The sequence below is a fragment of the Peromyscus maniculatus genome, chromosome 1, assembly GCF_049852395.1.
Source record: "Peromyscus maniculatus bairdii isolate BWxNUB_F1_BW_parent chromosome 1, HU_Pman_BW_mat_3.1, whole genome shotgun sequence".
Taxonomy (NCBI): Eukaryota; Metazoa; Chordata; class Mammalia; order Rodentia; family Cricetidae; genus Peromyscus; species Peromyscus maniculatus.
In genome coordinates, this window is record NC_134852.1 from 3,324,998 (window position 1) to 3,339,899 (window position 14,902).

The 14,902-nt window shown below is 40.0% G+C and overlaps 1 pseudogene; it reads right to left on the reverse strand.

Annotated features, from left to right (window-relative positions):
- Nucleotides 1-7,141, reverse strand: part of LOC102919997 (vomeronasal type-2 receptor 116-like) — a 33,271-nt pseudogene extending 26,130 nt beyond the window's left edge.
- Nucleotides 7,142-14,902: the final 7,761 nt, after the last annotated feature.

Sequence of the window (14,902 nt, forward strand, 5' to 3'; positions counted from 1 at the left end):
CCAACCATAGAAGACCTGGAGGTCTGTATAGACAGGCAGTGATGTGGAGGTCATGTGGTTGGGTTTACAACCAATGAGAAGCACAACAGAAAGTCAATAAAAAGACAGATACACAGGAAGTGTCTCCTCTTCCACATAGATCTCTGAGCCTTGAGTTGAAGGAATTGATGAGACAACTCACTGAAGACAATGTGCTCCAAAGTTCCTCACTCTCTGCACATACTCTCCAGTTGTGGATTTCTGGGTTAGTTCCCATTGACTACAAGAAGCATCTTCTCTGATGAGAGCTGAGTGAGGAACTGATCAATAAGCATAGCAGAATATCATTAGGATTCATTTGATTGCTGAGTTCCTTAAACAGAATAATAGTAATATATATATATATATATATATATATATATATATATATATATATATATATATATATATATATATATATATATATTCTGAGGTTCTGGGAATCTTTATCCATGTCAGGTCGAGTTCCATTTCATGGACTGGACATTAAATCCAGTCAGACATTGCTTGGTTAAACCCCTAGTATTTATGTCATTATTGTACTTATGTATCATACAGGAAGGTCATCACTATAGATCACAAAGTCTGTAGCTGGATTGGTAGATACAATTCTCCTCTGGTAGAATGCAGAATACCTTCCAGTACCATAAATGCAAGTCAGTACAAGCACTATCTTGACTTCTCCATGTAAAATGAAATAATGAGGGACAAATAGCCAAATGAATGGAAACACATGAACTATGAACCAAAGGCTGTGGGGCCCCCAACTGGATCAGGCCCTCTGAATATGTGAGACAGTTGTTTGGCTTGATCTGTTTGGGAGGCATCTAGGCAGTGGTATCAGGTCCTGGGCTCATTGCATGAGCTAGCTATTTGAAACCTGGGACTTATGCAGGGACACTTGGCTCAATCTAGGAGGAGGGGACTGGACCTGCCCGGACTGAGTCTATCAGGTTGATCTCAGTCCCCGGGGGAGGCCTTGCTCTGGAGGAGGTGGGAACGGGGGGTGGGCTGGGGGGAAGGGGAGGGAGGTGTGTCCTTCTAAACACACTCACAATTACCACTGTCTGCCATTCCCTCCCTATTTAATCCTCTAATTCTAGTTTGCCCTGTATCTCTGCATAAAAGTATGTTCCATTTTATCTTCATGATAGATCCTCTCTACGCTGACCTCTTACTACTTTCTTGACTACTGTGGTTATTCAGATGGTAGCATGCATATCCAAGTTTTAAAAACTAATATTCACATGAAAAAGAAAACACATATTTGTCTTCTTTTGGGCGGTGGGGTATTCGGTACATTCCTCAAGATGATTTTCACTATGTTCAATATTTACTTGTTAATTTCAGCAATTCCTTAAATAAAGATTATTTATTATTTTATATCCTGACCACAGTTTCCCCTCCCGCCTCTCATCCAAGGCTTTCTCACACCTCACTTCTTCCCCGCCCTCATCCACTCCTCCTACTTTTCATTTAGAAAGGGTCAGGCCTCCAATGGTTATCAACAAATTATGCCATATCAAGTATCAGGAAGACTAAGCACCTTCCTTTGTATAAAGGCAGCCCAGGATAAGGAGTAGGGTCCCAAAGCCAGCAACAGTGTCAGAGATAGCCCCTGTTCCCACTGTTAGGAGTTCCACAAGAAGACAAAGCTACACAATTGTCACACACGTGCAGAACACCTAGGTCACTACCATGCAGGCTCCCTGTTGTTGGTTCCCTCTCTGTGAGCTCCCTTGATATCAGCTTAGATGTTTCTGTGGGTTTTCTTGTGATGTCTTTGATGGCTCTGGCTCCTATGCTCCTTGCCCTCTCTCTCTCCAGTAGGATTCCTCAAACACAGAACAGGGTCTGACGATGGGCCTCTGGCATTGTTCAGGAATTACTTTTAAAAAATTACAACTGAAAAAAAACCCACATAGTTCAAATGTGCTATGATTTCATTATCCATTCTTCATTTGGTGAGATTCTAGGATGCTTACAATTTCCAACAATTATAAATAGAACAAGAATGAAAATGATGGACAAGGGTCTGTGTAGCAAGATACAGAATTCCTTGAGTATGTTTCCAAGAATAATATTGCTGGATTTTGAAGTAGATAGATTCACAACCTCATGAGGAATTCTCACACTGGTTTCCATACTGGCTGCACATGTTTTTACCCCCACAAGCAATCAATAAATGTTCCTCACTCCCGGACTCCTCACCAGCATATGCTGTCATTTGTATTATTGGTTTTGGACATTCTGATTGATTTAAGAGGAATTTTCAAAGTAGTATTTATTTGCATGTCCGTGATAGCTACGAATGATTTCTTTTTTTTTTTTAATACTTCTAAACTATAATCTTTTTTTTTTTTTTTGGTTTTTGAGACAGGGTTTCTCTGCGTAGCTTTGCACCTTTCCTGGGACTCACTTGGTAGCCCAGGCTGGTCTCAAACTCACAGAGATCCTCCTGGCTCTGCCTCCCGAGTGCTGGGATTAAAGGCGTGCGCCACCACCGCCCGGCTACGAATGATTTCTTTAAGTTTTGCTCAGACATTTGTGTTTAATATTCTGAGATCTCATTGATTAATACTTTACCCTATTTTTAATTTGGCTATTATTTGCTTGATGTTCATATGCATTTGAGATACTAATCCATAATGTTCAGTTTCCTACCAATATTTGTTGAGTAGATTGAATCTTCTTTTTCTTTAAAGATTTATTTAGTTAGTATACAGCATGTATGACTGCAGGTCAGAAGAGGGCACCAGATCACATTATAGACGGTTGTGATCCACCATGTGGTTGACGGGAATTGAACTCAGGACCTCTGGAAGAGCAGTCAGTGCGCTTAACCTCTGAACTATTTCTCCCACCCCCAAGAATGAATCTTCTACACTGGTTGGTGCTGAAACCTTTGTCAAAGCCCAGGTGACTATACCCATGGAACTGAATTATGAGTTTTCCATTTTGCTTTCTTGAAATATTTATATAATACCGAGTTAGCACTGTGATCCTTTGTTACTATTGCCCTAGGTTATAAATGGAACACACGTATTGTGATACCTCTAGCAGTGGTTCCTTTCTTCACCTTTGCTTGGTCTATCTGGAATCTGATTTTTTATAAGAAATTTTGGATTTTTTTCCTATGTCTTTAGGTATGTTTCAATGGAATGTTGATAGAGATTACATAGAATCTTAGATTATTTTGGTAATGTAACCAAGTATTAATGTACAATACTGATTGTGCCAACCCATCAACATGTCAGATAGTTTCATTTTCCATTGTCTTCTCTTTCTTTCCTCACTGTTACAAAATCTTCACCATGAAGAACCTTGAGCTCCTTGATTGCATTTATTCTCAGTTATTTTAATGTGGGAAGTTATTGTAACTGTGGTTGCTTTCTTAACTTCTTTCTCAGTATCATCATTCCTTGCACACAAAATGGTCTTTTGTAATTTGATTTTGTATTCTCCTGATTTCCTGATGGTATACATTAAGTCTAAGACACACTCTCAGAGAATTGACCACCTCATGTACAAGTTTATACCATCTCCTGGTGAAAAAAGTTTGACTTCTATTCTTCATTCATTTCGTTCATTTTTCTGGGCTTATTATTTTATCACAATATGAGCAAGACTTATTTTTGTGATACATGAATGAGCATGTTCCCTCTTTCAGTGTTTTTAAGGGAAGGTTCATAGTTATCCTCCATTTGATGTATTGCTGGGCATGGGTTTGTCCTGTGCAGACCTCAGTCCATTGAGACATTACCCTTCTATCCCTAATATTTTAGGGATGCTGTAGAATGTTAGATGCCTTTTCTGCATCTGTTGAGATGATCGTGTAATGTCTGCCTTGTCTATTAAAGCTTTCTGTGACATTCACTGAGTTTTGGTCTTAAACCATCTTTCCAACACTAGTCCACAGTGAATCTTGTGGATACATACTTGAATTTTGATTGCATGTATTTTCTGGAGAATGTTTAGTTTAAGTACATCCGTAATATTTGCCTATAATTGCCTTTTCCTTTATTCTGTTTTGATGATTCCTTATCTGGTTTTGGATTCAGGGACATACTGAATTTTTAAAATATCATTGTTTCTATTACTTTCCTTTCAATTTCTGAGAATTGTTTGAATGACTTTCTTGTTGCATTTTCTTTAGGTATCTGGTAGAAAAATTAAACCAAGATGTGGCAAATACCTTCAGCAAATCTACTGTAAGGATTGAGATTGAAACAGTTATAAAAAATATCATCTTCCAACTAAAAACCCACCAGACTAGTAGTAGTCACTACTAGATGCAAATAAATCTTTCAATAACTAACACCAATGCAATTAAGCTACTAAATTATTCCATTCAGAAGAAATGAAGTACTATCTAAATATAGATATGAAGGCAGTGTCGTTCTGATGTCCACACAAGATTTATACAAAGCAAAACTTATATGATCATTTAATAAAACACTCATATCTTTTTGAGATAGGGTCATTTATGTCTTCCTGGCTATCTTGGTATTCACTATACAGACAATATTGGTCTTGAACTCACCAGAGACTGCTTATATCTGCCTCCAGAGTACTAAAATTACAGACATGCTCCATCATGAGCAGCTATTTGTAGATTCTTAATATAGTACTTTTAAAACATTCACAATGATTGTAGGCTTCTTTCCAGAGTTGCAACAATGGATCAGGATAAGGAAATCGATTAATGTAGTGCATTGCATAAATGGCCTAATAAATGAATCACAGTCTCATCTGGCTAGATGCAAAAATACTTGGGACAAAAATTCAACCTCTTTTTGTATCAAAGAACAAAAGAGAAACCAACAACAGGCTTCCATATTTGAGATCTTAAACAATCCACAGAAAATTATTTATATCAAAATGACAGGATAAAAATTACCACAAAACTCAGTTGCTTCCCTACATACAAAGAACACATTTGCTGTGAAAGAAATTAAGAAAGCCATGTTCACAATTGTCTCAGAAATATGGTAAAGTAAACTTAATAAAAACTTGAAGGACATCAATAATGAAAACTTTAAAATAATGAAGAAACTGAATATATCATTAGTACATGGGGAAATCTTACACACACACACACACACACACACACACACACACGTGTGTGTGTGTGTGTGTGTGTGTGTGTGTGTGTGTGTGTATGAATACTCAATATTGTGAAAATAATTCCTTTAAAAAGTTAATTAAGAGAACATAAGGGAACGGGATGGTTGAGCTGGAATTGGGAAGGAGTGGGGGAGCAATGAAAGAGATACCATGACAAAGGGAGACATCATGGGGATAGCTAGAAACTGAGTACTAGGGAAGTTCTCAAATTCCACAAAACACCTGAGCTTACACTACTAGCAATAGTGGAGAGGGTGCCTAAACTGGCTTACTCCAGTGATCACATCAGTGAATACCCTATCTGTCATCATAGAGCATTCATTCAGCAACTATTAAAAGCACTCTCAGAGATCCATAGCCAAGCACCAGGCCAAGCTCCACAAGTTTATTCGAAGAGAGGAAACAGGGATTCTATGAGCAAGGGGCATCAAGATCATGATGGGGAAATCTACAGAGAAAACAAACCAAAATAGTGGGACCTCATGAACTTTGCCCAACAGCTGTGGAGCCTACATGAGACTGGAGTAGGCTCTCTGCATAAGGTAGACAATTGTGTAACTTGATCTGATTAACGGGCCCCCTGGCAGTAGGATCAGGATCCATCCTGTCACAGGAGGTGGCTTTTTGGAGCACACTATCTATGATGGGACACCTTTCACAGCCTTGATGCAGGGAGAGGGCCTTGGGCCTGCCTCTACTGAATGTACCAGGCTCTGCTAAATCCCCATGGAGGACACATTATTGGAGGAGGGAATGAACAGTGGTTTGCTTAAGGAGAAACCTGGAGGGGAGAGAGGATGGGAGAGATGAAGATACATGGTTGGTATGTAAAATAATTTTAAAAATTCCTTAACAAAAAAAGACACAAGAAAAAGAGGAATAGATGTAAAGAGAAGTATCAGAGAGTAAATCATTTAGACTTGAAAACATCAGACACATACATATTTTATAGTAGCAGAGATGACCCAGTGTGTAGCTTCTCCATGCCAGTTCTCAAATGTTGACAGCTACCACAGGCAGGTCCTGCCACTATAGCAAGTCAGAAGGGGAGTAAGCAGTTACCACTATAAGCAATGCCCTGGATTTTTCAGAATGAAAACATAACATTTGAAATGCAGACATTCCTTTTTGACTTTGTAGATAGAGGTAGACCTGATCTTTGTAATCCTTAAATGTCTGTAACTGTACATGTGTTAGAGTGAGAAAGGACAAAGGACACACCCAAGTACCTCATAGTAGACAGATCTCATACATCCTCCCCCCTTGCAGCTTCAGAGGTGTGGAGTAATCACATGCAGAGTATCTGAAACCTTAACTGAATGGCTACATGAATACTCTCTCTAGTGAAGAATGGCACAAAAATTGGAGACCCTGCTTCTGCACTAGGAGTCTCACACTTTTAGGAGTAAAATCAGCAGACTCTGGAAGAGACGGGAATGCACCTTGTGACTACTGTACTCAACATAGTACTCTGGAGCTTCTTGCCTTACAACACCACTGTCTACCTCACAAGGGCACCTGTGAAAAGGAAGGCTGCCTATGATTGATCAAACTAATGAATGTTGTTTTTAATTTTGCTGTCAGCCTTGTAAATGGAGGCAACTTGGAAGAAAAATTTAAAAGTCACTCAGCTTGATAGTGGGGAAAAAGTGATTTTTAAATATCAAAACATATTTTGCATCGGTTTTAGTGATAGGATTGGGAGAAAGGACATAAGCTACTAGCATTCCTCTGCCCATTCACACACCTATCACACATTATATATCATGACATTTACATGAAAATGCAAACACACTTACATCACATCCAGGACAAAGTTGGAATACTCTTTGTCCAACAACATAGGCCCTGCAGTAAGGTAAAAGACACAACCTGTCACCACATCTCCATGTTTCTCTTCATTCTTCTTCATTCTCCAAAAGCACTTGGGGTGAGTGAGGTTGGACATGAGGAGGGGGATGTTCAGGATCCAGAAGAAGAAATGCAGAGTGAGCATCATGTCCTGCCTCCAAATCTCTAAGCCAGTTGTGTGGTCTGTGGGTGCACACAAGTTTATCAAATGGATAATCATGTATACACATCTGCTTTTATGTCTGCTGTCCACTGGAGAGGTCACTTATGTGGATGAGATGCCATGTTCTCCAGATGGCTCCACTACCCTGGAGAAATGTCAACCACTTTCTGACCTAGGGCTCTGCAGGTGACGTCCACAGCAGAGGTAATAAACATGGGCTGGAAAATATATCCAAGAACATCTCAGTCTCAGGTCCTATGACATCACCTCATATCCCTGGGTATTGAGGCCCATGGGAGAAAGCAATTTGGGCAGATTGGTCAAAGTACAGAGTCAATGAGTTATTAGTTTGAGCAACTTTAGAAATGATCTCAGCAGAATGTTTCAGAAGATGGAGAGTTAGATGTGAAGGTAAAGAATTGAAACGACCTATGACAATCAGAGTTCATGTGGACACACTGTGTGTTCTATTCCTGAGTGCAAATGAGAGAGCCTCAGTCTCATGTATACGGCATCCACCATTCACAGAGCATAAGCAGTATGGCTTATGCTACATCTCTCACAGAGACCCAATACCCAACCAGTATCCCTGTGCTCCATTTTAAGAAGCTCCAACAATCAGGTCAAATCTAGAAATTCTTGTCTTATACTGTGTTCAGAAATGCCCAGTCCATCATTATCCATGAGAAATTAAGCTGAGTATTTGAGTTATGAAACATAAACAACTTCCCTGACATCAGTGCCTTCTGATGACCTATTTCTTCAACTTTATCCTTCATTATCAATTCATTTCTGCTTATATTAGAGCCCAGTAGTGACTCCAAAGCAGCACTGTGTCCAGTAGCTTAGAACCCATTAGTAACTGGGATAAAGCCTGTGTTCAATGTGTAAGCTGTTCTTATCCCATTGTCACGCTCATATATTTTGGCTGCATTCTAGAATATGTATTGCCAGTGGGAGAGCTCATTGATAAGTGTGGGCTGAGAAAACACCTTTAGATGATGTGGACTACAGAGCAAAGACCACAAATGTGGGGCAATTAGTTGGTGTGGAGGATGCTAGATGTTATTTAGTATTGGAGATGAGGTACACAGGGCTGGTGTTCTTTGGATCTTGTGCAATAATTAAAAATCAACATTTAACATATGCATGGCCCCCAAGTTCTGTGATGAGCTGCCTAAGACTGTCTAAGATGTGAATATTGACAGATGTGATGGGAGTAGATGTTCATATGAAAATGAGAAATTTCATGTTTCAAAACTGAATCTGTATTGATCACAGCAATCAGGATTAATTCTTTCTTTCTACTAATTATTGTTAGTTTTTAAATTAGTGCATAACATAATGGGATTTAGTGTGGCATATTTATGTGATGCGGATATAGACAGATGTGATTGGAGTAGATGTTCATAGTATCTTATGGCATGCATTCCCCATATGTAAAGCAGATGTAAAATTCCTGGTTAACTCAAAATAGGATTGTACCACAGGACTGGCAGGAGCTGGCACATGCTGTTCTGGAAACCAGATAACAGCTCCAGTGGCAAATGTGGTTCAAAGAGGAATCTAAAAACATACCAAAACAATGTAGAGATAAAGGTACACAAGTCTTCCAGAATCAGCTTTTTGGAGGAGGCCAAAATTCTGCAGTACAAAAACAATGTTTATATGATATCCAAACCTTAATTCTATGTTGAATGGAAGCCTTAAATGCATGGGACAGAGTTGAGGAACCAGGAAACATAACTGAGTCATGTACAAAGGTTATACAGGGCTGGAAAGAATCTTTCACAGATTTCTTACAAAGACTGTCTTCAGCAGTAAAAAGAATGGTCCCGAATGCAGAAGCTAGTCAGATAATAATTGAATCTTTGGCTTTTGAGAAGGCAAATGCAGCATGCAAGAGAATAATCAAGCTACTAAAAGCAAGATCTGCACCCTTGTAAGATTGGATTAGAGACAAAGTTAATGTTGAGGCTCAAGTCCATGATATGAAGATAGGAGAAGCCATTTCAAGAGGTTTGAGGAATGTCAGGTGTTGTGGATATGGGAAGCAAGGACATTGGAAAAGGGATTATAAACAGGGCATTCCTAGAAACAATGTTTGTTTAAGGTTCAATGGCAACAGAATGCCTCTTCCTTATGGAGTATGCAGAAGTTGTTGTAAGGGAAAACACTGGACCAATGAATGTAGATCAACAAGGGACAGGCAAGGTAATACTTTCCTCCCTCTTCAGGAAACTCCCAGAGGGGCCTCAGGCAGGCCTCCACAGCAAATCCAGTTCAGAACTTTCCTACAGTCATGGAAGAATCCCCTACTCAGATCAATTAAATAACCAAATGCCTATTGGAATAAACAAGGGTACTCGGAGTAATGGAACAACTAAGAAAGGGAGAAGAAAAAATTCAGGAGAAAACATAAAGAAAATTATTTGGCAAACTTATATAAATGAACAAAGACCAAAATTAACAATAAAAATAAATGGTGATTTGTAGTCTGGTCTAGTAGCTATAGGTGCTGACATGACCATAATTGCACCAGAATTCTGGCATCCAACTTGGCATCTTCAGGAGGTAAATGTTCAACTGTTAGGAATTGGAACATTATCTCAAGTGAAACATAGTGCAAGATGGCTCCAATGTATAGGTCCAGAAGGACAGCGAGGAGAATTAAAACCATATGTGGCCAACATAGCAATGAATCTGTGGGGTCAAGACCTGTTACAACAATGGAATACTCAGATTAACATCCTTCCAAACTCAGAAATCTTGAGACTTTAGGTCTACAGAACAGGTCTCATCACAAGCTCCAGCAGATCATAGATGAGGTAAATAGTGGGGCAGGATAAGTCATATCCTTGGGTCTGGGCCTGGGAAGCTGTAGGATTTGTCTACCAGATGTCAAATGGGGACAACTGATCCATGTTTACAATTTCGGGGCTGGCGCACACACACCTGCACTAACGAGGATGGATCCATTCTGCTGCACTGGAGAGGTGCAGAGCCTGCTCTCCCAAGTGTTGTGGCTGGTGGGGTTCAGGTGTAGCTCTCCCACTCTATGACCACAACGCCAACTCTATCACTTGCCCCATATATTGATGGGTGTAGGAGAAGGAGGTAACTCTCCTCCAAGATAACACCTCAAGACAAATGTGTAACAGGGACAGATCTCCCATGCTCACAATTTTTAAGCTGGCTCATCCATAACCACACTAACAAGGTTGGCTATATTCTGCTTTTCTCATGAGTTATAGGGTTTGCTCTCCCAAGTTTTGCAGCTGCTGAGGGTCAGGTATAGTTCTCCCATTCCTATTGCCACAGGAAATGCTTTCCCAAGTACCCATCTGTCTGGAGGTGGCATGGAGGGGCATGAGCATGCTTCCTCCCCCTCCCCTTACCCAGCAATACCTGGTACATGTGGAAGAACTGGCCCTGTGCTCTTAGGAGCTGAAGGCATTCTTTTACTTGATGTCCCCTCTTCTCAGATGACTTTAGATGTGATGAGTCAGATGTGTCAAGTTGTTAGAAAACCAATCAGCACAATTGACCCCATATCATCTTGACACACAAATACATCACGAGAAAGCAACCTTTCCTTTTCCATTCATCCCCAAGATCTCACATTAAATTCTAAGTAGAGCCTGGAGACATGACTCAGCATTTAACAGCACTGGTTATTCTTCCTGAGAACCTGGTTTCAAGTCCCAGCTCCAACATGGCAGCTCACAACTCTCTGTAACTTTAGTTCCATGAGATCCAATAACCTGACACCAATATATATTCACCAACACACCAATGCACATAAAAAAAGAAAAAACTGTGGGACATTTTAAAGTTACTCATGTTTTTAAAAGTATTTCTTTTTAGTGTGTCCCACAATGGAACACACTAAAATTTCACTCAGAGGTTAAGAGTACTGGCAGATTTTCCAGAGATCCGGAGTTCAAATCCCAGCAATTGCATGTTGGCTCACAACCAGCTGTAATGAGAGCTGGTGCATTATTCTGGCATACAGAAATACATGCATGCAGAACACTATACATAGTAAATAAATATTTTTTTTAAAAAAAATGCAGTCCTGCTGGGCAGTGGTGGCACACACCTTTACTCCCTGCATTCAGAAGACAGAGACAAGTGAATCTCTGTGATTTCAAAACCAGTCAGATCTTCAGAGTGAGTTCTAGGCCAGCCAGTACTACACAGAGAAACCTTGTCTCAAAAAAACAGTCCCTTTATCTGAAAAATCATTCTCTTTACCATATCTATTCTCTTTTCAAACCCAAAAAAAATGATTTTAAAAGTTTGAACTCTCTCAAGTGTGGGCTCCTAAAAAATAAAACTTAGGTTAAATAATTCCTTACTTCTAGAGGGAAAGGCCCAAGGCAAAGTCTCTATCTCACAAATAAAAACCACTTTCCAACTGTGTAATAGTGTGATTTCCAATGATGGAATCACTTACTATAATCTGGGCTTCTCCAAAGGGCTTGAGTCACTTCTTCAGCTCCATCCTCTGTAGCACACACAGCTTGCCTTCCAAGCTTGGGATGGCTCCACTCTATAGCTGTTACTCTTCTTGTCAATCACCCCACAGTACTGACATCAACCACAATGCTGGGTCTTCTGCTGCAACATGGCTGCACTTTTATCAACAACTCTCATAGACTCTCTTCATGGTTCCAAGTCTCAAATTCTCTGTGTGATTCCTTTAATTTTGGACCTTCAAATGCTAGTGTACTTCCACCTTCACCAATGGCATCTTCTGGCTTCTCACAGTGCCAGTCCTCTGCTGGAATCCATGGCCAATTCATGCCTCCAAAACCAGTCTGACCTGTGTGACTCTCACACCACCAAACTTGATGGACAGCATGAAATACAACTGCCTCTGGGACACAGCATCTCTGTGCTCTCAGAAACCACTTCTCAGAGGATTTCAACTCAGCAATGTTGGGCCTCTCTTTTTTTGTATGTGTTTTTGGTTTCAGGCCAGCCTTAAACTCACAGTTATCTGCCTGGCTCTACCTCCTGAGTGTTGGGATTAAATGTGTACACCACCACCACTACCATGGGTTCTTCTTCATCACCACTAATTTCTCAACTCCAGACAACCAGAATTGAGTATCTCAGTAAACAAAGGTTTCACTTTAGTAGTTCAGATATTTTGTTAATCATAGCTGATTACTCAGCCAGAGCTAACCAGGGCCACAGAATCTTAATTCAAAATAATAAATGGCCCCAACAGAATCTTGAAACTTCCCTCTGAAACTTCACAAGCTGTATTCCATCTTCTGCATTGCTCTCAACATTCTTATATTCCAAGCTACTGTTCAATAAACACTCAAAGTATTTTCTTATACAATGTTTCAAAGTCCCTCCATAATCCAACTACAAAACAACATGATCAGGTCTGTCAAAGCAAGAACCCACTCCTAGTACCAACTTGTCTTAGAGTTTCTATTGCCACAATAAAACAAAATGACCAAAAACCAAGCCGGAGATGGAAGGGCTTATTTTGCATACATTTTCACATTTGAGTCCATCATTGCAGGAAGCCAGGACCAAAATCAAACAGAAACTGAAGCAGAGGCCATGGAGTGGTGCAGCTTACTGCCTTGCTCAGCCTGCTTTCTTATAGAACTCAGGCCCACCAGGCTAGGAATGTCACCACCCACTTTGAGCTGGGCCCTCCCAGTCAATCACTGATTAAGAAAATGCCCTATAGCTGGATCTCATGCAGATATTTTCTTTTGGGGCCATGGGAAGCATCAATACAGGGTTTCTTTATGTAGCCTTGGCTATCCTATAACTAACTCTGAAGACCAGGCTGGTCTCAAAATCACAGACATCTGTCAGCCTATGCCTCCCAAGTGCTGTCATTAAAGGTGTGCACCACCACCACCAGCTTTAAAACATTCTCTTAATTGGGGTTCCCTCCTCTCAGATGACTTCAGATTGTGTCAGATTTTCCAAAATCCTCCAGTGCAGGGTACTTGTGCTGCAAGAAGAAGTGGACAAATGTCTCATTCCAATCCCAGAAGCAATATCCAGTTGATAGCCAGCTACTAATGAAAGTTTAGTTTCCACCAAGGGAGTCTCACTGGGGAAACAAACTACTTTGAAGGGTAGGTATAGATGTAACCAACCGTTTTATTAAATAAGAAACACAGAAATAATGCAAAAGAGAAAGCCGAGAGGTCAGAGCTCAGAGCCAAAATCTCACCCTTCCGCCTGCGGTGTCCCAGCTTCCCGAATGAGGGTTCTATTTCCTGTCTGTTAGTCTATTTAAAGAGACAGAACAAGCCACAGCTATCTCACCTCACCAGTTCCTCAGCTGGTCCTGTTTCCTCAGACTGGAAGCTTCTGTGTCCTCATCCCAATAGCTCTCAGCTGAACTGTGTTGCTCCAAAGCCTGAAAGCTTAACCAGCCAAATACTTCTAGTTTCTGGTCCTCACGCCTTATATATCTTTTTGCTTTCTACCACCACTCCCTGGGATTAAAGGCTGGCTTTCTGGGATTAAAGGCGTGTGCCACCACCGCCACACTTTTGCTATGGCTCTAATAGCTATGACCCCCGGACAACTTTATTTATTAACATACAATCAAAATCACATTTCAGTATAATTAGATTACCACCACAGGTAGGCTACATATTCAACAGTAGATGACAACAGAAAATGAACTCAGTGGCATCTATGGATGTTTTTTGTCTCACAGTATCATGTCAGGGTGTTTTACTTTTTTGGTTTTTTGTTTCTTTGTTGTTTTTTCTTGGTTATTGTGGTTGTTGTTGTTTTGTTTTGTCTTCTAATTTTTCTTCTTTCATTTTTACCCTATAAGTTTCTCTGAGTATGTATAATGGCTAACACTTTAAAGTTTTTATGAGACTGAGAATGTACAACCAAGTAGGTCTCTGATCTAACTTGTTTGGGCTTCTTTCCTTCTTTTTTTTTTGTTTGTTTTGCTTAATCTAATGTGTTATATTTTGTTTTATCTTACTATATTTTTTATAATTATCCCATAGAAATCTGTTTATTTTCTACTGATAGAAAGGGTTAGGATTATGGTGAGTGTGTGTGTGTGTGTGTGTGTGTGTGTGTGTGTGTGTGTGTGTGTGTGTGTTGAGTGTATTGTTATGTGCATGTGTGTGTATAAGAGTCCTTGAAGGTCCAATGAGGACATTGATCCCTTGGAGCTACTGTTACAGGGGGTGTGAACTACATTATATGAAGTCTGTGTATTGAACTCTGGCACATTACAAGAGCAGTACATGATTTTGTCTGCTGACACATCTCTCCAGCTTCTGTAATATTCTGTAATATTCAATGTTTATTGAAACATCCATGTCACTCCTAAGTTCTACTTCTCTAACTCCCAGGATGCATCAGGATTCTCTAGTCTTCCCCCCTACAAGGGGTAGCATTGTGTTGCCTTCATCTGCAAACATGAGGTCACAAACTTCCTTCAACTTCTCCAATAATCAGTTGCTGTCAAATTCTTACATTCACTAAGATATCAAAAAGAAACCTCTGAGTTAATTTTAAATCTTATTACATATTAGAGATAAATACAGCACTTCCACTCTGCACTAACATCAAAAAGACAAGTCCTGTAAAAATAGGTGGCTGAGTGGAAGGTTATGGGAGACAACATAGATAAAAGTGGTATACATGACACTGATAAACAACACCATTAGAAGAAACAGTGAGAGTCACTATCAAATGAATAACCTTGCATTGTATCCTAAT